The sequence below is a fragment of the Miscanthus floridulus genome, chromosome 5, assembly GCF_019320115.1.
Source record: "Miscanthus floridulus cultivar M001 chromosome 5, ASM1932011v1, whole genome shotgun sequence".
Lineage (NCBI taxonomy): Eukaryota > Viridiplantae > Streptophyta > Magnoliopsida > Poales > Poaceae > Miscanthus > Miscanthus floridulus.
In genome coordinates, this window is record NC_089584.1 from 8,490,601 (window position 1) to 8,514,196 (window position 23,596).

Here is a 23,596-nt window from a genome sequence, read left to right on the forward strand (position 1 = left end):
GTTGCGGCCTTATTCGTCACTAGCGCCACGCGCAGGCGTCATCTGCCGGTCATGGCATTCCATTCCGTCCCAGCGGACATCGTGGTGAACTGACGCGTCTGTCAACGTTCGTACGAGGGTTAGATAGAACAGCACCGGCACACCCGACGCTGTCCTTGATGTGAATCCTCAGGTACGGCCCGTCACGGCCATTGGTTACATCGAGGCGTGCCAGTCTCTTCCCTGGTGTCAGAGTTTTGACCTAGGCCCATATGTTTGGACCTGGAGTGGTTGGTGGTGGTATGGGTCCCCGTCGGACGAGACGGAACCTGTGTCTTTGGGGTCAGGCGAGACGGAGCCCGCACCCGAGAGGTCGGGCAAGACGGAGCTCGCGGCCTAGGGGTCGGACGAGACGAAGCACGAACCCAAGGGGTTGGGCAAGACGGTGCCCGCGGCCTCGATGTCGGGCGAGATGGAGCCCGCGGCCTTAGGCGAGACCCCCGCGGCCTCAAGGTCGGACGAGACGGAGCCTGCGGCCTTGGAGTCGGACGAGGCGGAGTCTGCGGCCTTGAGGTCGGGTGAGACTTTTTAATACGTCTTGTCCCATCTAAAGATGTTAGCGTAGGTACTAACTTACATGCTTTGGGTATCTCTAATAATATCGATATCTGACAAACACATTTTATTGTGGGCCGCTCTTCTAGAACCTAGACTACGCGCACACGGCGCGTAAACCCGTCGAAGCCCTATGCTCGGTGATGGCCGTGGGCCGTACCATGCAGGTTGACCCGGCCGATCCTGCCCGTCAGCATGATAGAGCCAGAAATGTGATTTTTTTTCTAGGGAACAATATATTTTTTTACAAAAAAATAGTCAAATTTTGCAGTGCTGGGAAATTTTCAGCAGTATGAATCAACCAGACGAATTGAATAGCCTGCATGGTGCCATGTCCCTGTCCATTCCTGCAGCTGTTGAGTTGTCAGCCCATGGTGCAGTGCCTGCCATACATCTGGGCGGAGCCGGACACATGGAATCGAAACAGCGTCGTACGCGCGCACCTACCTGCGTGTTGGACTGTCGCTACATTCATACAGTATACTCGTCCGTGCATGCATGCATGCATGGCATGGTACGTGTACGTACCAGCTAGTATGTCGCGTCTCATATATATTGGGATGGGCTACGACGACGACGACGGACCACAAGCTAGCACCATGCATGGACGAACATATATGCATGCATGACAGCGTAACTGCGTAAGCATGCGTCAGCTTTGGTGTCGGTGGATCCGTCGTCGAGGCGTCCATCTCATGCATGCATGCCGCGGTCCCGGCCGGACACAGGAAGAAACAATAATCGTCCAACCTAGTGTGGGTGTGGGCGTGTGGCTACCCATCAACTGTCATGTGCAGTGCAGTGCCGGTGCAGGCATGTACATCACTGACATGCATCTCCATCTCCATCGTGGCATATACAGTCTTCATCTGATCGAAAGAAAACGAAGTGGATGCATCATGATGGATGGGCAACGTACCATCGATGAGCTTGACGCGCGCAGTGTGGACCGAGAGTGTATGCACAATGTGGTCGGAGCTAGGCACCAAGAATCTATTCTCTATTTACACTATGATCTAGAGCTAAAAAATATTGTCAACCATGCGTGGATGTTGGTAATGACTATGAGTCTGTAGCGAAGTATTGGATTGCTGCTAATAAGAAGCATGTGATCTCTAATGTTGTTTCTTCTGTTGTTTTATGGTCCTTATGGAAATTAAGAAATGAACTGTGCTTTCAGGGGAGTGGTTTGGTTGGGAGTGAAGATGGTGGTGTTGATCCGGATTTCAAGAATGCTAAGAAGGTGGTTGCCGATGTACAAGCAGGAAGTTGGAGTGCAGCTGGAAGGGCTGGTCTACAAGCTGGGAGAGTTATCAAGTCGTTAAGCGCAGATCGAGTGGATGGAGGAAATCACAATGACTTCGTCATCACAGTTGGATCCATTATTGGGTGCTCGGTCTTTAACCGATGCTAGGAATGAATATCATGCGGCTGTGTCTTGTAACGAGCAACTTGGCTAGCTCGTGTTTGGTTTTTGTAATTCTGCGCGTGAGCGTCAAACCTTGTCTGAACTCGATGGATTTTGCTATTTGTGTAGGATCTCTGGTTGGCTTATACGGGGGTAAATAGGTCTGTCAAAATAAACACTCAAATTTTTATCAAATTTATCCTGCGGCACTGTCGCTCTGGAGGACGGCACTGTCGGACCAAAACAACGGCACTGATGCACCTGCAGACAACTTCGAGTCACAGTTCAAAATCAGTGAACGAAAACTTAGATCAGAGAAATTTCTCATCCTACTGCAGGTATGATAGTCATAGATCAAGAGTTAGAAGTTGTAGGAACACCACACACAAGTAGATCGACTAGAAACCCTAGAAATTACCTCAACCAACAATATAAAATGCAAGTAATATAAATCAAGCATAAGTGACACAATGATTTATCCCGTGGTTCGGCTCGCCACCAAGGCTTGCCTACCTTCACATTGTTGAGGTTAGCCACTAAGGCTTAGGGCTTTCCAACTCTTCCTCGTTCTCAAGTCAAGAGACTTAACTCTTGAGATGAGGGGTGGGTATATTAGCTTTAAGAGATGGTTACAAACCTCCTGGGGCTGCCACACAAGTTGGCAAGCTCCACGGGCGACGCTCTAGCCGGCTAGGAGCCAAGCTCCAAGAGTAATAAACACAACCGTTGGCCAAAACATGAACCAAGTGCTCTTTTGAGTTGAGGAATCAATGGAGCTGCTCTCTAATCGAGTTTTGAACCCTTTTCTCTCAAGGATTGATGAAGAAATCAATAGATTTGCTTGAGGGCTCAAGGTCACTAATGGAGAGAGAGAGAGAGAGGCTCATTTCTGTTTTGGACGAGCTGGAGTGAGGAAGAAGGGGCAGAGAGCCGTTGAGGAGGAAGTAGAAGGGTATAAATACCCCCTAACCCCCAACGGTCACTTAAGTCGCGGCAGTGTCGCATCTCAAGTGCGGCAGTGCCTCTCTTCAAGTGCGGTAGTGCCGCACCACGCAAGACAGCAAGGGTAAGAATGAAGTGTAGATTGTCTTGGCTATGAATCTGAGGATGCATGTGTATATTTGAGCACTTGGTAGCACATATTAGCTTAAGCATTGTGTCCCCCTTTATAGTACGGCTTTTCCTATACTCAAATTCAAAATATAAAAGAATTTAAACCTCCTTTAAGTTTGAAGCCATCTACATTTGTAATTAGGGGCTCCTCCATTTCGTGTAGCATCCTCGAACATGAATTCCCTGCTTGTCATCTCGATAAATCTCATTAGTTCTCTAATTGCGTGGTCATTATCACCAAAACCCACAATTAGGGCTTAATTGCACTTTTAATCTCCTCCTTTTTTGTGATCGATGACAACCCAATTAGAGCTTAAAAACTATATGAAATAAATACTGAAATTTTTTAGCCATGGGTGTAGAGCCTCCCCCTAAGTATGTGAATAGATAATTGAATTCTCAAATTGGCACAAGAAGCTAAAATTCACATTTTAGTGAAAGTGATGGGGCTCCCCCTACATCCATGCTCTTGTGGAGTACTGCATACTGTGTCAGGTACGTAAAACGTGATGCAAATGATAGTTTATGCACAACATAGTTTATTATTGCAACTAGGTGCGGCATTGCCGCATTTGCTATAACAGCACAGATTAGAACAGACACCACACAACATATAATACATATAAAGATATACATTCTAGCACAATTATATCACAAGCGACAGCATAGATTAATATATGTCCATATCCCACACATATATAAAGTACTTAAGTAGCATTATTACATAAATAGAGTTTCTAATGGACTCTCAAACTCTCTCACTTAACGAAGACTACTCTAAACGGATACGAACATAACTCTAGCTGCAGCAACCTCCATGGCATCGAAAAAGTTGTTGACCTCTCTAATTTTCTCCCCCTTTGGCATAAAGGACCAAAAAGAGAAGAAAAGAAGAAAGACCAACACTCACTCCTCATCCTCTTGGATCGTGTCTCAATCAGCATCATCCCCACCAGCAGCTCCACTAGCACCTGCAACGTCCTCCTCTCCACCATCATCATCAACGTCGTCGTTGTCGAAGGAAGAAGAAGACACCACCGCCCTCCCTTGGCGATGAGTGGTCAAAGTGTGGCGCTCAAACCTGGTGCTCCTCCTCATGGACTGTAAGGTGGACCTCAAACTCATGTGAGGATCAAGCTCTGGCTGCTCCTGCTCCTCCTCCTCCTCCTCTGAATCTATCTCAGAAAGGCTAGGGAGGTCATCAAACCTCAGCGGTGACTGAACTGGAGAAAGAGGTGGCAGCCCTGCACACTCTCTAGCCTCCCAATTGGCTTCATGGTTCTCCAACCGGTCCTAATATGCGGTCCTCGCTACATAGGTGTATGTGGTGAAGATGGCCTTGATACACTTCCTAAACTTCTCCATCTTCTTTTCCTTGCGAGGCCTAGATCGGGATGACTCAGGCACGTCCTCAATTGATGGAGAGCGTCTCACTACCCTACTAGCACCTACTCCTCGGGTCTTCTCAATCTTGTAGACGGTGTGAAGATCATTTTTCTCAAATCTATAGCCAGTGACCCTCTCAATCATAAACATGAGATAGGGGGCATAGGGTATCCTCTTTCTCCCATACTCCATGGCGTTCCTCAGCTCACGCCACATGAAGCGAGGGACATTAAACCTGTCACCTCTAGGAGCAAATCTACTAAGCACATTTCTCACATATCCATTAAGATCAGAAGCCGCTCCATCCTTGGGATTGATAGTGTGCCTGATCAAATTATTCAGAATGTAATAATAGCTCTTTAGGTCACTGACCTTCACATCTGCTCCTCTCATGTCAATCCACATATATGCAATATCATAGATCTTAGCTCTAGCCTCATCATGAATATAGTGAAGCCCCGCTCCTCCTCTCCAAAACCAAGGATCCTGGTTGAAAGTCACAAAATCAACTCTATAATGTCGTCCCTCAGTCATCTAGTGAATATCATTAGTGTAGATGCTATAGAAGAAAGTGGCATGGAACTGGGCTAGCACTTCCTCATTCCAATTATATCTAAAGCTCATAATATCAGTGAGGCCAAACAACTCACAAGCCTTGATCACCCTATTGAATTCTGGCTAATTCTTTGCCTTCATCTCCTCCCAGTCAACATACTGCATCTTTATAACTTTGGATTTCTTGGAGTTAAAGTTCACAGATGCATAGAAGTTGGAATGAAACTTATTCCAAAACCTGTAGTCAATCTCCAAATCCTTTGGCTGCTCATAGGGATTGTTTTCCCATGCTCAATCTTCCAAATACTCTCTGATGTAGCTCCTGTCAAACTCCTCAAGATGAGGTGGAGTATATAGGCAAGCACCTGGAGGAATGGTGCGGCTAGCCCTCTCCAGGTTCTCCTTATCCTGGATCATCTAATCTCTCCTCCCCTGTCTCTGGCAACATCTCTGCCTACTGCACTATTACTGCCCCGTGGTCCTGCCACAACCACAGATGAGGCATCTGCTTATCCCAAGGCTTGGTCATCTTCCTCTTCCCCCTTCCGGTCATTCATCACCTCTAAAGGACATCTATGTAAATAAATATAGGTCCAAATAAAAAACTATACATAAGGGGTATAGAAGAACACTTGTAAAACACTCTGGATAGATGAGATGATTTAAATCTAGAGTTAGGAAAGCACTCTGAACTAATCAGGTCAGAGGGTGTGGCACGTGCCGCACCCTAGGAGCGGCATTGCCGCACCTAGTGCTTCACCTCTCCCATGAGTCAATTCTTCTCAACTATTCATACTATTTCTCAAACATTCTCCTAACCCACTAGACAATCTCAGAATGAGTAGACCTAAACAAATACATGGAGTTGTCTACAATGTAGGTAAAGTGGCTACATGTTTAAGATAGAAACAAATCTGGTGCACAAATCCAACCAAAATAGAGTCATCGATGGAACAACATCTGCATTTACAAGTTCAATCCATTGAGTGCGGCACTACCGTGGGTACAGATGAGGCTCAACTAATGAAATGTTGCTTTAATTCAATTCATCCATCATACTAGTTTCTACCCTAATCATGCAGTCACTAGAAACCATCTTCCAACAAATATAGAATTCCAAGGCATAGATCGAGATTAGGTTAGGATTTCACCTTGATTTACGTTGATTGAGGAGGAAAGGAATGAATTGGCTCCATCCACGAGCTACTCCAGCTACTGGCAGCGAGAGAGGAAGAGCAGTAGTGGGCTCGGCAGTGCTGCAGGTGGCAGGCACGGTAGGATGGGCGACGTCGGTGGCTGCCTGAGCATGCGGTGAAGAGAGGGGGGTGGCAGGTAGCTGTGGTGAATGAGGGAGAGTTACCCTAGGGGCTAGTAGAAATAAGAGGTAAGATGGGCCCCATGGTAATAGCTGATATGGGTCGAATTTCTAGTTAAATTCAAAGTACAGCACTGCCGCTCGCCACACGCGGCACTGCCACAGGGCAGGCGCGGCACTGCCGTAGTGCAGGCACTGCCAGCAGGGCAAGCGCGGCACTACCGCACTCCCCAGTACAGTAGATTTAGCTACTAGCTAAATACCTCTATATATGGGATATGGACACATATATCAAGCACATTATGATCAGCAACAAATAATCAATACAAACAATGATCACAATGCACTTGTTTCTTATGATAAAACATTTTAAGCACAATATTTATACTTTTGCAATTCATTTCTCCTATCTATGCTAGTTCATCAATCAAGGTGTGCTATAGTTTAAACCATGTTATGAGAATCAAGAATATTTAGCTCACTATGCAAAGCACAAAACCTTGACTCATCAAGAGGCTTAGTGAAGATATCGGCTAGTAGCTTTTCGGTGCTCATATGGTGAATTTCGATATCTCCTTTGGCTTTGTGGTCTCTCAAGAAATGATGTCGGATGTCTATGTGCTCAGTTCTTGAGTGGCTTACGAGATTGTTGGCTAACTTTATGGCACTTTTGTTGTCACATAAGAGTGAGATTTTTGTGAAGTGACATCTGAAATCTTGAAGGGTTTGCCTCATCCAAAGTAGTTGAGCACAACATGCACCGGCTGCAACATACTCGGCCTCAGCGGTGGAAAGGGCTACACAATTTTGCTTCTTAGAACTCCAAGACACTAGGGACCGTCCAAGGAATTAACATGTCCCTGAGGTGTTTTTTCGATCTACTTTGCAACCGGCATAATCAAAATCCGAATACCCAAGTAGATCAAACTTAGAGCCGTTAGGATACCACAAGCCAAGGTTAGGAGTGTGTACTAAATATCTCAATATTTCTTAACAGCTACTAAGTGACACTCTTTTGGGTTAGCTTGAAATCTAGCACACATGCACACACTAAGCATAATATCAGATCTAGATGCGCACAAATAAAGTAGAGAGCCAATTATGGAGCAATATACCTTAGTATCCATGGCTTTCCCTTCATCATTGAGATCTAGATATCCATTAGTTGGCATGGGAGTTTTGATAGGCTTGGCATTCACCATGTCAAACTTCTTGAGCATATCATGGGTGTACTTTGTTTGGCTAATGAAAGTTCCATCTTTCACTTGCTTGATTTGAAATCCAAGGAAGAACTTCAATTCACCCATCATGGACATCTCAAATCTCTTGGTCATGATCCTACTAAATTCCTCATAAAAAGAATGATTAGTACTACCAAATATTATGTCATCGACATATACTTGGCACACAAATATATCTTTGCCAACTTTGTGAGTGAAAAGGGTAGGATCCACTTGGCCTATTTCGAAAGCCTTGTTTAAGCAAGAATTCCTTAAGGCATTCATACCATGCTCTTGATGCTTACTTAAGCCCATAGAGCGCCTTTTGGAGTTTGTAGACATGGTTGGGAAACTTGTGATCTTCAAAGCCCGGTGGTTGCTCAACATAGACAAGTTCTTGAATAGGGCCATTTAGAAATGCACTCTTCACATCCATTTGATATAGCTTAAAGTCGCGATGAGCAGCATAGGCTAGAAGCATTCAAATTGCTTCAAGTCTTGCCACCGATGCATATGTTTCTTTAAAGTCCAAGCCCTCTACTTGAGTGAAACCTTGAGCAACCAATATTGCCTTGTTCCTTATCACCACTCTATTCTCATCTTGCTTGTTGTGGAAGGCTCACTTGGTGCCAATGACATTGGTATTGGGTCGTTCCATCAAAGTCCACACTTGGTTTCTTTCAAAGTTATTGAGCTCTTCTTGTATAGGCCATCATCCAATCTGGGTCTCCAAGTGCTTGTTCTACCTTAAGAGGCTGCAAAGAGGAAACAAATGAGTAATATTGACAAAAGTTTACTAAATGTGAACGAGTTGTTACCCCCTTTCGAAGACTCCCAAGAATGTTATCAACAGGATGATCCCGTTGTATTGTTTGACTTAGCCTTGGATGCTCAATGGCCTCTTGTTCATCTTCTGGATCTTCATCATCATCTTGCTCAAATATGGGTCATAGGTTTTATCCATGAGCTAGAGTTGAATCAGCTGCTGCTGCCTGTGTAGGTGCTGGCACTACCACGCTCTAGAGTTGCCACAGATGCTTGTGCAGTGTAGCATCAGGTATGTCAAGCGGAAATAAGTGTAGCAGCAACTTGAGGAACCTCCACTTCAGTGACTTCTTCTTGTGGTCTAATATCACTGATAGCCAATTGCTTGATTGCTTCACAAGATGGATCCTCCTTTCCTACAACACTTGAATCAACTTGCTCCACTTGAGAGCCATTAGATTCATCAAATGTCATGTCTACCTGCAATCTCAACTCTTCTGGAGGTTTTGTTGAAGACATAGTAGGCATGCTCATTTGATCCATAACCAAGAAGAAAACCTTCATGAACTTTAGGTGCAAACTTAGAGATTTTGGGTTTCTTGTTAAGTATGAAACACTTGCACCCCAAACACTCTAAAGTAGGAACACCTTAAGCTTGTTACCGGATAGAAGCTCATATGAAGTTTTCTTCAACTTCTTGTGTAGGTAGAGGCGGTTGATGGCATGGCAAGCGGTGTTGACGGCGTCACACCAAAAAATGTCTGGCATCTTGTACTCATTTAGCATTGTCCTTGCCATGTCAATGAGTGTACGGTTCTTCCTCTCTACAGCACCATTTTGTTGAGGAGTGTATGGAGTTGAAAACTCATGCTTGATGCCCTCTTCATCAAGAAACTCCTCAACTAGAGTATTCTTGAATTTGGTCCTATTGTCGCTTCTCACTTTCTTGATGGGAAGATCGGACTCCTTTTGATCTCTTCTAACAAATATCTTCACCTTCTCTTGAACTTGATACTTGTCATGTAAGAAAAATACCCAAGTAAAATGGGAATAGTCATCAACACTAACAAGACCATATTTGTTACCCCCGATACTTAGGTAGGCGACCGGTCCAAAGAGATCCATATGTATTAGCTCCAATGGTTGCTTGGTGGTCATGATGCTCTTTAGTGGGTCAGGTGCTCCAACTTGCTTTTCGGCTTGACAAGCGCTACGAATCCTATCTTTCTCAAAGTGAACATTTGTTAGTCCAAGGATGTGTTCATCTTTTAGAAGTTTGGCCAAGTTCCTCATCCCAACATGGGCTAGTCGGTGATGCCAAAGCCAACCCATGCTAGATTTTCCCACTAAACAAGTCTCAAGCTTAGCTTTACTTTTATTGAAATCAACTAAGTAAAGCTCGTTCTTTTATTGACCCATAAATACAATAGAGGAATCCTCCCTTCTAAAGACTTCCACACCCTTATCTAAATAGAGACAATTGTAGCCCATCTCACATAATTGAGAAATGGACTAACAAATTGTAACTCAAGTGAATCAACATGTAATACATTTGTAATTGAATGCTCAAGGGTTATAGCAACTTTACCGAGACCAATCACATACCCCTTTGAATTGTCTCCAAAGACTAATATTTTCATTTGAGTGCGTCATCGGGGAATATGATGAGAACATACTCCTTTCTCCAGTCATATGATTTGTACATCCACTATCAAGCACCCAACTTGATCCACCGGAGGAGTATGCCTACAAAACAAATTTAGTTGCTAGATTTAGGTCCCCAATTTGACTTGGGGCCTTGCATGTTAGTCACAAGAATCTTAGGAACCCAAATAGAAGTATTCCTATATATGTTGATTTCCTTTCTAACATATTTTGCAACCACTTTCCTACTGCTGTTGTTCCTTAAAACAAAGCATGATGTCAAGCTTTGTCGAGGTGCATAAGTCTTTGGTTGATAGGCATACTTATTCTTGGTGGCCCACACTTATTCCTTAGGCTTCTGGAAAACCTATTTCTCCTGGTACACCTTCTTCTTGGGCTTAGTTTGATCAGGAGTGAAATTGGTAGCCTTACCATTTTTGCGGGGCGCAGCACTGCCGCCTTTCACTGCGGCACTGCCGCTCTAGGACAGCTGCACTGCCATGGTCTATGCAGGCTGATCTATACCAATTTGTCCTTCCTCTCAAATTGCACACACTCATAGCCATTCACTAGTCCTTCTTTCATTTGTCTTGGCTCCTTTTGTGTGACTGAGCCCATGCTTGATTGAAGGATGCCTTCCTTGCTTGAATTGTGGCCCTTTTGATTCTTCAACCTTCTTGTCATTGGATTAGGTCACACTTATCTACCCTTTTTCAATGACTTCATTGAGCCTAGCAATCATGTTTCTTATAGCTTCTATGTTTGCAAGGTTAGTGGAATAAGCATTCAAGTCAAGATTAAAACATTTTCCACAACCTTGACTAGTAGAGGGAGTAGAGGTTTCCTTTGCCTTAGTGAGATGTGAGTTGCTATCCCAAAGAATGATATATTGCATCTCACATTTTTTGTGCTTTTCATCTAAGTCACAATACTTTTTCTTGAGAGCTTTATTTGCTTTCTTTGTGATAGCATGGTCCTCTTGCTCTTTGGCCAAGGCCTCGCGCAAGGATTCCACCTCACTTCTCTCTAATGCAAGAGCTTCTTTGCTAGCAATGTAGAGATCCTCTTGTTGAATAAGAGTCTCTTCTCTAGATTCTAGCTCGGCTTGGACACTCTCTAAATCCTCCATTAGCTTAGTGATGAATAATTTGGTCTTTCCATCCAAATTTTTAGTTATCATGTTTATTTCTTCATCACTAGATTTATCATCACTAGAGCTATCACTACTAGAGATATCACTAGGAGGTGGAGGAGATTTGGTCTTTGATTTGGATTTTACCTTCTCATGCTTTGCCATGAGACAAATGTGAGGAAGAGTAGTAGTCATCATCGAAACATGTTGTTGAAAAGCCTTGGTGTAGGGGATGGCTTGTGAATAGCAATGGTTGCAACCTTCTCATCCTCTTCACTTGTGCTCTCTTTAGTTGAGTCCCATTCATGCCCAATGTGAGCCTCTCCCATGTTTTTCTTTCTCTTCCTATGTTCGGCCTTGTCCTCTTTCTTATCCTTCTTGTATTTATTGTCCTTGATCTCATATGGACACTTGGCAATGAAGTGAATCGGTGCTTCCACAATTGTAGCATGTCCTCTTTTTTCTTGTTTGGGAAGCTTCTCTTCACTACCTTGTAGCCTTGCTTCTTTAGCCCCTTGTGAAACCTCCTCATAAAGAGAGCAACATCATCAATCTTCTCATATTGATCATCATCATTTTCACTTTCACTTGAAGATGATGTGATCTCTACTCTTTTTTGAACTTGCTTGCTTGCTTTGAGCTTGCTAGTTGAAGCTTGTTGTTTGATCTTCGACTTGCTTATAGAGCCTTGTTTGCTTGATTTATTGGCCTTGAGAGCTACATCTTTGATCTTGATGCCCTCTAACTTTGCTTGCAATTCTCTAAGTTTCTTCCTCTCAATTGCTTCTTCTCTTTGCATGTCAAAGGTCAAGATCCTCCCAAGTACATCATTTGGTGTGAAGTACTCAAACTTCTTCTTGTCTCTAATTAAAGTGACTATGGTCTCATTTCTAGGTGAATAAGCTTCCAATATAATCTTGACAATTGTGTGATTATCTAGATCATCATAACCATAGCCTCTAATCTTTCCCACCATTGTCATCAACCTATCAAACATCTCTTGTGGCCCCTCTCCATCCAAAATCACAAACCGGATGAGCTTTGACATCAACAAATCAATTCTTGCCTTTCTCACTTTGTCAACCCCTTCATGTGCTAGGTGCAAAGTGTCCCAAATTTGCTTGGCAATATCAACTCCAATCACTCTATTGTACTCATCACCATCTAAGGCACTAAGCAACACACTTGTGACTTGACCACTGAGATGAATGATTCTCATCTCTTCTAGTGTTGGGTTCTTATGATCAACCAGTGGCTCAAATCCATTGCAAACAATTTCCCAAATGCCAGGGTGAAGACCTTTTAGATAGGCTCTCATCAAGTGCTTCCACTTGATAAAGTTAGTCCCATTGAAATGAGGTAACTTTCCCATGGATACATTGATGAAAGACCTCCGATCATGGTTAGTCAGTAGGAATAGAAGAATAGTTAAAGGATACGACGACATATTTGTTGTTGTCGCCCTTGCCCTTTTCTTTCTTCTCCTTCTTGTTCCCCTTCGATACTTGGTATGACTCATCATCATCTCCATCTTTGAAACTACTTGATATGCTTGATGATGTACTTGTTGCCTTCTCTTTTTCTTCCTTCTTCTTCCTAGCTTCTCTTCTTCTTGCTTCTCTCTTGAGCCTTCTTTCTTCTTTTCCTTGCTTCTTGTCCTCTAACCACTGCTCCTCCTTCCGTCTCTGTTGCTTCTCTTTTTAGCTTTCTTGCCTCCTTCCTTCTTCTTCTCTCATTCTCATTGAGAGCTCTTTCGGCATTGGTAGCCTCAAGATGCGGTAGTGTGGTGTTGCTTGCTATCGACGCGCTCAGCTCATTGCTGTCCATGTCGACATCCACCCGCTTCATGCCACTAGTTCCTCCTTCGGGCTCCATGCCTCATATGGTGAAGCGTATATGAGGTAACCTGCTCTGATACAACTTATAGGATCTCTGGTTGGTCTAGAGGGGGGTTAATAGGCTTGTCAAAACAAACACTCAAACTTTTATCAAATTTACCCTGTGGCACTGCCGCTCTGGAGGGCGGCACTGCCAGACCAGAACAGCAGCACTGACGCACCTGTAGACAACTTCGACTCATAGTTCAAAATCAGCGAACGGAAACTTAGATCGGAGAAGTTTCTCAGCCTACTGTAGGTATGATAGTCACAGATCAAGAGCTAGTGTAACACCCCAAAAAAATTCGGTCTATTGAAATAAGAAAATTTTGATTTAATTATGCAATTATATGTGCATTTTCAAATTTAGGAAATAATATTTTATGAAATTAAAAATAAATATAAGGATAGAAACATGTTGATGCATTCATGCTGCTACACATTGGTTTGTAAAGATTAGCTTTGACTAAAGTTTGAAATGAATTCAAATTCAACTTGAAAATAAGATTGGAAAATATATTTGGAAAAAGAAAATGAATTCTTTTCCCTCCCCTTCCTTTCTTCACTTTCGGCCCGGCTCCATTTTTTTCTCAACCGCCGGCCCGCTCTCTCTTTTCTCCCTCCGCGCCAGCGGCCAGCCTAGCACCGCCCGCCCGCAAGGCGCGTGGCCCAGCATCGCTTGGCCAGGCAACCGCTGCCGCTGCGCCTCCCTTCCCTCTTTGTAGCCACTGCCAGCCTAGGCCCGCCTGCCAGTGCTTCCCCCACCTCCCACAGCCACCCTACACTAGTCACCCACAAGGCAGCAACCGCCGCCCCGCACCCGCTCCTCATGATGTGGGCGCGTCTCCCCATGCTCGGCCTCTACAAAAGGGTGCCTGAACCCCTCACCGCTCCCCCTGCTGCTCTCCCCGTTCCAATTTCGCGCCCGCCCATGCACGAGGAAGCCGCAACCACCGCTCCAAAGTTGCCAGGATCCATCATCGCCCCTCCGCGCGAACCGCCGTCTCTGAGCCGCCATCGACCCCATTTCTCCCCGCTGTGAGCTTCGTCGTTCTCCCCTCTCTCTCCCCGTGCAGTTTATTTATCATTTTGTGGCCCATAGACCTCGTTTTGTGGCCCATAGACCTCGTTTTGCGTGTGCCCATGGCAACCACCGTCTTGGCACTCCCCTCCGGCCACCGTGTTGGCCTTGGCGGGTTCCCCTTCACCCCCTGCCATCTCCCGGTGCCCTCAGTTCTTCGAACCGTGGCCCATGGGCCGTGTTCCGCACTGCTCCGGCGAGCTCCACGCCACCGGCTATGGATCCTTGCCGCCGGTGTCACTATGCCCGGCCGGACCCCTTCTCTTTCTTTCCTAGAGCCAATCCAAGCCGTCCATCTCCAGATCTACGGCCATGATTAGAAGATACCCTTTCGCGTGTAAATTTGCTAAAGAGTCCCTCAGGTTCAGGACAAATTGAACCCATCATCCCTAGAGCAGTTTCTAGAGTACACTTTCTCATTTTGAAAACTGTAAAGTACACTGTTTTAGTCAAAAATACATTTTTCAGTATTTACAGAAATACCACTAGATTTATTTTGCTCATAAAACTTCAGTTTTAGCTCTGAATTGACCCATTCAAATTGCGTTAGCTTCGTAATTTCATAATCTACGTGTTAGTACCACTAGTTAATCAAGTTTGCAACTTTTAAATTTCATGGTTAGATTTAATTAAATAAAGTGCTATAGGAAACCCCTATTTAATTCATAACTTTCACGTTTTAGCTCCAATTTTTGTGAACTTCGCGTTGACAGTGATCATAGCGAGACGTAGATTCTTTTCATAAACATTTTATCTTGTTTTCTATACTACTGGTGTACTGTTCTAACTATATGATTGTTTGCTTTGCATGAATATTCCTTGGAATGTTGTGTGTTGCCGTAGTTGGTCGTGTTTAGATGGTGAGGAGAACGTTGGAGATCAAGAGTTCTTCGATGACTAGCAGGACCAGTAGGAGTTTGTGAACCAAGGCAAGTATAGCATGGGCCTACCTTGATGTCCTATTCACTTTAATCATTCAGTCATGTGCATGTGTCTAAATTTGATAACCTTAAGGACATCCTAGTCATTGGATGACATGTTTCCTTGACTCCTATGGGTTAATTGCATAAGGGTAGATTGCTAGTGCTCTAACGAAACATGATCTATACAATGGTGAAAGGTTCTATGGAACTAAAAGTAAAACATGCTTTATAACAACTAATCCATAGGGCGAAGGTGCAAATGACTTTCGATCATGTTGCTCTCAGGCCCTCCGTAAGGACTTATCTATCGGCAAAAGCTAGGACTGACAGTGCAACCAGTGAGAATCATATGGCTCTAACTTTAGCTCTATAATAGGACCTTTTCTAGCTTGTTAGAGGTTACCTTTATGGCGCAAAAGGGGCTTGCCACAGTTGGGTATAGGGCTGCCTTTGTTCCTATGTGCATAGCCATGATGGATATGTGCCATAGGAAAGGGGGGTTCCTATATCTGCCTGCCAAGGAAACCTAGCGGCCCTAACTTGTTAGAGAAACCTATGAAATGGCTTCATAGTGTACCCTGCCCGCTCACCTTGGCAGTGACATGGGAGTAATTAACCTGGGTATATGGGAATCATGACTCACGGTGAATGTGCACCACCTCTGCAGAGGGTTACAAACTGTTATAACAGCCGTGCTCATGGTCACGAGCGGCCCAAAAAACTCATAGAATAATTGGTTACTCATTGTGGTTCATTTATGATAATATGATGCAAATAATTATGATATCTGATTATGTGGGTATAAATGGGAGCTTAAGCATAACTTGATAATACTTGATAATAAAATCTTGACTTACTAAAAGTGCTAACTGCAGTAAACTAGTGTCATCCCTTTTTGAGCTTCATAACCCCATGTTATCTTGTTGAGTACGGGAAGTACTTACGCTTGTTTATTTTCTATATTTGGATAAAAATCCCGGATGGGTAACAGATGACAACGGGTATGAGGAGTTTCCTGAGGATTATTAGGCTTGTGGCCAACCTAGTTGACCTTCCCTGTGATTAGTTCCACGATGAGAGTTATCATTTTACTTTCCGCTGTGTTGTGTAAGACTATGTGTTGTTATTAAACGTGATGTAAGATACACCGATGATGATACTTTTATGATTTGTCAACTTGTGTGTGTGAACTGATCCCTAGGCACACATGAGTTTTGTGCATTCAGTTTTATCCTTAAAATTGGGTGTGACAGCTAGAAGTTATAGGAAAACACCACACACAAGTAGATCGACTAGAAACCCTAGAAATCACCTCAACCAACAATATGAAATGCAAGTAATGTAAATCAAGCATAAGTGACACAATGATTTATCCCGTGGTTTCGGCTCGCCACCAAGGCTTGCCTACCTCCACGTTGTTGAGGTTAGCCACTAAGGCTTAGGGCTTTACAACCCTTCCTCGTTCTCAAGTCAAGAGACTTAACTCTTGAGATGAGGGGTGAGTATATTAGCTTCAAGAGATAGTTACAAACCTCCTGGGGCTGCCACACTAAGTTGGCAAGCTCCACGGGCGACGCTCTAGCCGGCTAGGAGCCAAGCTCCAAGAGTAACAAACACAACTACCGGCCAAAACATGAACCAAGTGCTCTTTTGAGTTGAGGAATCAATGGAGCTGCTCTCTAATCGAGTTTTGACTCTTTTCTCTGAAGGATTGATGGGGAAATCAATGGATTTGCTTGAGGGCTCAAGGTCACTAATGGAGGGAGAGAGAGAGAGAGAGAGAGGCTCCATCTGTTTTGGATGAGCTGGAGTGAGGAAGAAGAGGTAGAGAGTCGTTGGAGAGGAAGGAGAAGGGTATAAATACCCTCCAGCCCCCAACGGTCACTTAAGACGTGGCAGTGCCTCTCTTCAAGTGCGGTAGTGCCGCACCACACAAGACAGCAAGGGTAAGAGTGAAATGTAGATTGTCTTGGCTATGAATCTGAGGATGCATGTGTATGTTTGAGCACTTTATATCACATATTAGCTTAAGCATTGTGTCCCCCTTTATAGTAGGGCTTTTCTTATACTCAAATTCAAAATATAAAAGAATTTAAACCTCCTTTGAGTTTGAAGTCATCTACATTTGTAATTGGGGGCTCCTCCATTTCGTGTAGCATTCTCGAACATGAATTTTTTGCTTGTCATCTCGATAAATCTCATTAATTCTTTAATTGCATGGTCATTATCACCAAAACCCACAATTAGGGCTTGATTGCACTTTCAATTTAAAATACAAAAGCAGGGGAGACCTTCTGTCTAAAAAAATATTGTCAATCATTGTTTTCTATCTAATTCTCACCAGAATCGTTGTAGAATCACTTCATACCTATAATCCCCACTATAATCACTCTCCATCTGTATTAGAACTAGAGCAGTGTTGTGAGCTCAGAAACCATGAGACACTCTAGTTTTTATACTTGCCATAGATATCATGTGTAGACAATAATAGACATAGAAACCATACTCTTAAATTTTAATGGGTAGTTTCCTCAAAATAAAATTTTGACCAATCACTTGTTTTCTCTCTAAATCATCCACCAATCACATCTCTCATATCTTGGTGCCTTTCTTGTCTAAGAAAATCATTCCCTCTTCTCTCTCTTTTTAATCCCAATACCATGTCTCACCATTTTATTTGTTTAGTTAACACTCTGAATAATTGCGAACACAAGGTTGACAAGTACCCTTGTGTGTTCGTTTTGTTATGAGTGATTGTCAATGTGATCTACGAAGTAGGTTGAGTGGTGACTAACCCTACCATGGCGAAAGCTATGTGTGCGACATGTCTTTTGGCTTGTATTGTGTAGGTGTGGAGCTCGGATGCGGTGGTCGATGGCGAGGTGAAGGTCAAGGAGGACGTGCCGTGTCGACAGACCAAGAGCGATGAAGGACAGACGTAAGGCTTGGACCGAGGGACCCAGAGGCCAGGTGACTAGCCACGGTGGCTGACACTTGGGACATTGACAAGTGCAAGAAGACATGGAGTGACGGTGTTGACTGGGTCAAGACGGTGGACGCGTGAGTCGAGCGAGGCTCAGGAGGACTTGGCGGGCCGGCCGATCGAGGATGGCGGTGACATGCGTCGGATGGCGGGGAACGCATATGGAGTACGCTACCCATGGACGGTTTACGGGTTTGGGCCTCAAAACCCGGGCGGAGGTTCCGAGGAGGGATGGACGGCACGTGGCGGCATCGGGGAGTTCGTGTCGAGGCAAAGCTACCGGTGAGAAGGCACGGTGGCCATCGAATCAAGATTACACTTGGTTGGACAACAACGCCCTTGGACTTAGCGGTTCAACTTATTTGTATCCAGGGGCAAAACTAGGAATGTGTAATAGCCCTGTTAAATAGGATGAGGGAGCCCCCATCTCCCTCACCTCCTCTAGTTTTCATTTTCTCCTTTAGGGTTTCTTCCTCTAGTTTGCTTCCATGTATGAGAGAGGTCCACAACTCAAATTGTGACTTGGTTTTGAAGGAATCGGTGGCCGTAACCACCGTATGCCCTCCGGGATTCATGATTTAGTTGTGTTCTTGATGTGATTTTAGTGTTCTTCACGAGCTCTTTTTGTCCCCTCTTGTTTCCCCTCTCATTTCTTCATTTTGGGATGGTTTTGGTTCGTTCTTGTTGCCTTGGATCAATCAATGACATGAGTAGAAGCTTTCCACCGAAGGAAATCCACTAATTCCTCACGAGATCGCAGATCCGAGCAATTTAAGTTCTTGACCTATTTTTTGGGGGATTCTTCAATTCCTTCAATTCACAGAGTTAGAGTTTGTTTCGGGCCATGATCCTTTAGAGGTTGCCTTTCTACTCGCTTGTGAACCCTTATGCAAAGTTTCAAGTCATTTGGAGTTGATTTGATCAAGTTATGGCTTGATTTGATTTTTCCCGAGAAACTGCTCGTTCATACCGGACGTGTCCGATATGATCTAGGACGTGTCCGATATTTCTCACTTTGGAGTTTTGAGCTGAAATTTGGTGGAGACCTTCCCTTGGTGTCTAAAGAGCTATGGTTAAAATTTCATGATTTTTGGACACCATTTGATGGGGTTTTGGATTTTTCTCTTTTGGTCAGCTTACTGCTGAAAATACCGGACGTGTCCGAGATCATACCGGACGTGTCTGAAAATACCGGACGTGTCCGATATTTGTAGGAGCAGTGCTGTTTTCTTTTGGGAGTTTGCTCATTTGGGCTTCGATTTGTGTTCTATTTGCTCTGTGGTGACCTGCTGTGTTCTGAGGGAGCATCCACCCTTCTCTAGGGTTGTGGTCATCAAGTCTTTCGTGTATGCTTTTTGGGGATTGATGTTGGGACAGTGGTTGAAGATTTCAAAAGAAATTTGAGGCTCCCATTCACCCCCCCTTTGGTCACCGTTTCTGGTCCTTCAATTGGTATCGGAGCCGGTTAAGGATCATTCCACCTTAATCGGTCCGTGATCCACGAAGGCGACATGGAGCATGGTTCTGGCAAACCACCACACTTTGATGGGTCCAACTATCCTTATTGGAAGATCCGCATGTCTATGCATCTCTAGGGGATTGATTGGCTCGTCTAGGAAATTTGCGAGGATGCTATGTATGTTGTGCTCCCTGTTGCGGCCCGTACCACCCAGGATCACAAGGATTGGCACAACGCAAATAGCAAAGCTCGTAGTGTGCTTTTCTCGAGTCTTTCGCTTTCTGAGTTCGCACGTGTCTCTGATTGTACTACAGCTCGAGAGATCTAGGTGAGGCTTCAGAGCTATCATGAGGGGACCACACAGGTCAAGACCAGACTCTATGAGACGTACAAGCGTGAGTATGAGAACTTCTCTCAGCTTGATGGCGAGTCCATCGATGCCATGTTTTCCCGCTTTTAGACTATCATCAACAAAATGAAAGCAAACAAGGCCAACTTACCTTATAGTGATCATGAGAGGGCGCTCAAGCTTCTCTATGCCCTTGATCGAAAGGTATGGGATGTGAAGGTGTCGGCGATCATCGAGTTGGCCAACTACGACACCCTCACCGTCGATGAGCTTTTCAGCAAGCTCAAGTCCACAGAGATCGACTACCAAACCCAAGCCAAGCTCAAGAATCCTTCTACACCAACCATGGCTTTGGTCTCAGGTAGTGGTTCAAGTTCATTGACTAACCCTTCACAAGCTTCTTTCTCTTTGTCGTGCTTGATGTCAGTCACAGAGGAGCAGCTGGAGTCTCTTGGGGATGATGAGTTAGCACTCGTCATCAGTCGGTTCTCTCAGTTTCACAACAATCGTTTGAACCGCCGATGCAGTGGTGGCCCAAAGGAGGGATGCTATGGATGTGGAGATCTGGACCACTTTGTCACGCATTGCCCCAAGAAGAAGCCCTTCACCAACAAGTACGACTCCGGCAAGTGCAAGGATAAGCGCGACTACACCTCCGGCAAGCGCAAGGCCAAGGGCGGCTTCGATAAGGAGGTGATCAAGAAGGCGTACCGCAGGAAGGCCAAAGCTCAAGAACACACCTTCCTCGCCTCCCTCAGCAACCTCGACGATGACTCCAACGATGATCACTCTTCTTCTCCCTCGACCGACGATGAGTCTGAGAAGAAGCGTGAGGACAAGCTCAACGGTCTCTGCTTTGTTGCCGGTGCAAACCGTGGTGGGTTTTGCACTATGGCGGTTGACGGTGGAGCAAAGCTCAAAAAGGACGTCGACGTCGACGACGACGAAAATGAGGTACCGCCCACACTTGACTCACTTATGCTTGAGCTTGATACTATGAATGATACATTGATGAGTCAAGATAAGTTGCTTAAGCATGCTGCCTGTGAGAGAAAAGAGTTTAAGGACCAGCTAGAGGTTGCTTTGAAGGAGTTGGAGCTTGCCAAGAGTGGTGTAGCGGTGTCAGAGGAGGAGGAGTGCGATGAGTGCGCTATACACATGTCTAACCTCTCTGACTTACAATCCAAGTATGCTATTTTGCTTGATGAATGTGATGAGCTGAAGTCTCGTTCTGGGTTGCTCGGTGCATGCAAGTCCTGCTCAGGCTTGCAATCTGAGTTGGTAGAGAAGGTTGCCAAACTTGCTGAGTTTGAGAAGGCCAACTCAGATAGCACCACCACTACATGTGTTCGATGTCAAGCTTTGGTGTTGGAGCTTGAGTCCTGCAGGCACGACAAGATGGGAACCGAGGAAGAAAACACACAACTTTGGTCCATCTTGAGCTAGGTGTCATGCAGTGAGCCTCAGTTGGGCATGATGGTGAGCCAGTTCAGGCGGGGAACTAACTCATCGGGAGTAGGCTTTGCTATAGGTGGGAAGGGTGAGCATGTCTATGGCATGGTTGGTGAACATAGTGGTTTGAACCCAAGTGAGAAACCCACCAACACTCCCAAATTGATCAAGATCCCTCCACCAGAGTCTACCAAGCCTATGATCAAAGATGGTGTGTTTGAAGAACCACCAAAAGCTCCACCATCCAAGCAAGTTTGGGTTCCCAAACCAAACCACTTTTGGAACTCACTCGATACTCTACCCAACATCTCTAGTGCACCCCTTCCTAAAGCCAAAAAGCCTCAGAGAGTGAACCACATCCACAAGAGAGTGAGTCAACCACCATCCAAGAGAGAGGTGAGGTACCACTATGACTATTGCCATAGAGATGGTCATTTGGCTGAGTTTTGCTTTAGGAGGAAGAGAGATGAGCGGCATGAGTACGAGTTGAACAACCAGAACATGTACCGTCCTCCCCATGGCGTACATGTACCACCTGTTCAGAGGCATAGTGTTAGGCCTAGAGGTGCAATGCCTCAAGGTGCTAGGCCTCAGGTGGTGAGACCACGTGGTGGTCGTGCCCGGTGTGGCCCAAGTCATGATCTATATGACTCTAGACCTCGCGACGGTGGCTTTCAATCCCACACTCCTAGCGGACCATGTTTTCCCCCACGTGGTGATCGCTTCTCTCCAATGGGACATGGCATGTATGGTGTTTTTCCTAACACTTTTCCAGGGCAAATGACTCAACACTGGTATTCTCCTCATTTCACTAACCCCAGTGTTGTGCCATTTGCTCACCCCCTGTCTTTCTATTGATGCAGAGCGGAGGCCTGGAGAACACGTGGCTTGTTGATTCCGGCTGTTCGCACCACATGACCGGAAGTTCCAAATGGTTCTCCAGCCTCGACCCCATGCAATACAAGGAGTACATCACATTTGGGGACAATAGCAAAGGTAAGGTGCTATCTCGTGGGACCATTCGGGTCAATGAGTCTTTTATCTTGAAGGACGTTGCTTTGGTTTCAAGCCTGCATTTCAATTTGCTCTCTGTTTCACAACTCCTTCAAGATGGGTTTGAGGTGCACTTTAAGACTGGACTTTCTCATGTGCTCGATTCTCAGGAACATCTAGTTTGTCAGATCGTTCCTTTTGGCCAAGTTTTTAGAGCTGATTTCTCTCAGTCTTTTGGTTCTTCTCGCTGTTTGGTTGCCGGATCTTCTTCTAATTTGTGGAAGTGGCATAGGAGACTTGGTCACTTGAGCTTTGATCTCCTAGTGAGGTTGAGTTCTCTTGACATGATCCGAGGATTGCCCAAACTTAAGTCTAAGAAGGATCTGGTATGCCATCCCTGTCGCCACGGGAAGATGGTGGCTGCTTCCCATCCTCTAGTGACTCAGGTCATGACCATGAGACCCGGTGAGCTACTCCATATGGACACTATTGGTCTAGCTCGGGTTCAGTCAGAGGGAGGGAAGTGGTACGTTCTTATGATCGTGGATGATTTTTCTCGCTATTCTTGGGTGTTTTTCATGGAGGGCAAGGACGAAGCATTTTCTCATGCTCGTGACTTGATCTTGAGGTTGCAAACTGAGTTACCAAAGAATGCCATACGAGCTGTCCGCAGTGACAATGGCACTGAGTTCAAAAACTCACAGTTTGACACTTTCTGTGCTTCGATGGGTCTTGAACATTAGTTTTCTTCGCCCTATGTCCCTCAGCAGAATGGTGTTGTTGAGCACAAAAATCGGACTTTGGTTGAAATGGCCAGGACGATGCTCGATGAGCATAGGACTCCTAGGCGTTACTGGGCCAAAGCCATCAACACCGCCTCCCATGTTTCAAACCACATTTTTCTTCGTGCTTTCTTAAAGAAGACATCCTACGAGTTGTGGTTTGGGCGTCCACCCAAGGTGAGTCATTTTCAAGTCTTCGGTTGTAGGTGCTTCATTCTTAAGGAAGGTAATCTTGACAAGTTTGAATCTAGATCTTTGGACGGTATATTTCTCGGTTACGCTTCTCATTCACATGTGTACCGTGTGCTTAATCTTGAGACTAACCGTGTCATGGAGACTTGTGAAGTCACCTTTGATGAAACCATGCCCTCTTCTATTTCAGTCTTTGAACGTGCAGGTGATGAAGAGATGGGTGACAGCATTTTCGTTGAGGATGACGATGACGTCGATTGGGATGATCCCAAGCCATCTCAACCGGCTGCCCCGATCGAGCCAGCTTCGACCACTTCGGCTCATGGCCCCGAGCCCTCCACCTCTACTTCATGGGGTCCGTGTGAGCTGCTTC

General features: G+C 45.0%; 1 pseudogene; it reads left to right on the forward strand.

Annotated features, from left to right (window-relative positions):
- The first annotated feature begins 439 nt into the window (after nt 1–439).
- The window catches only part of LOC136454212 (uncharacterized), a 32,863-nt pseudogene continuing 9,706 nt past the window's right edge, over nt 440–23,596 (forward strand).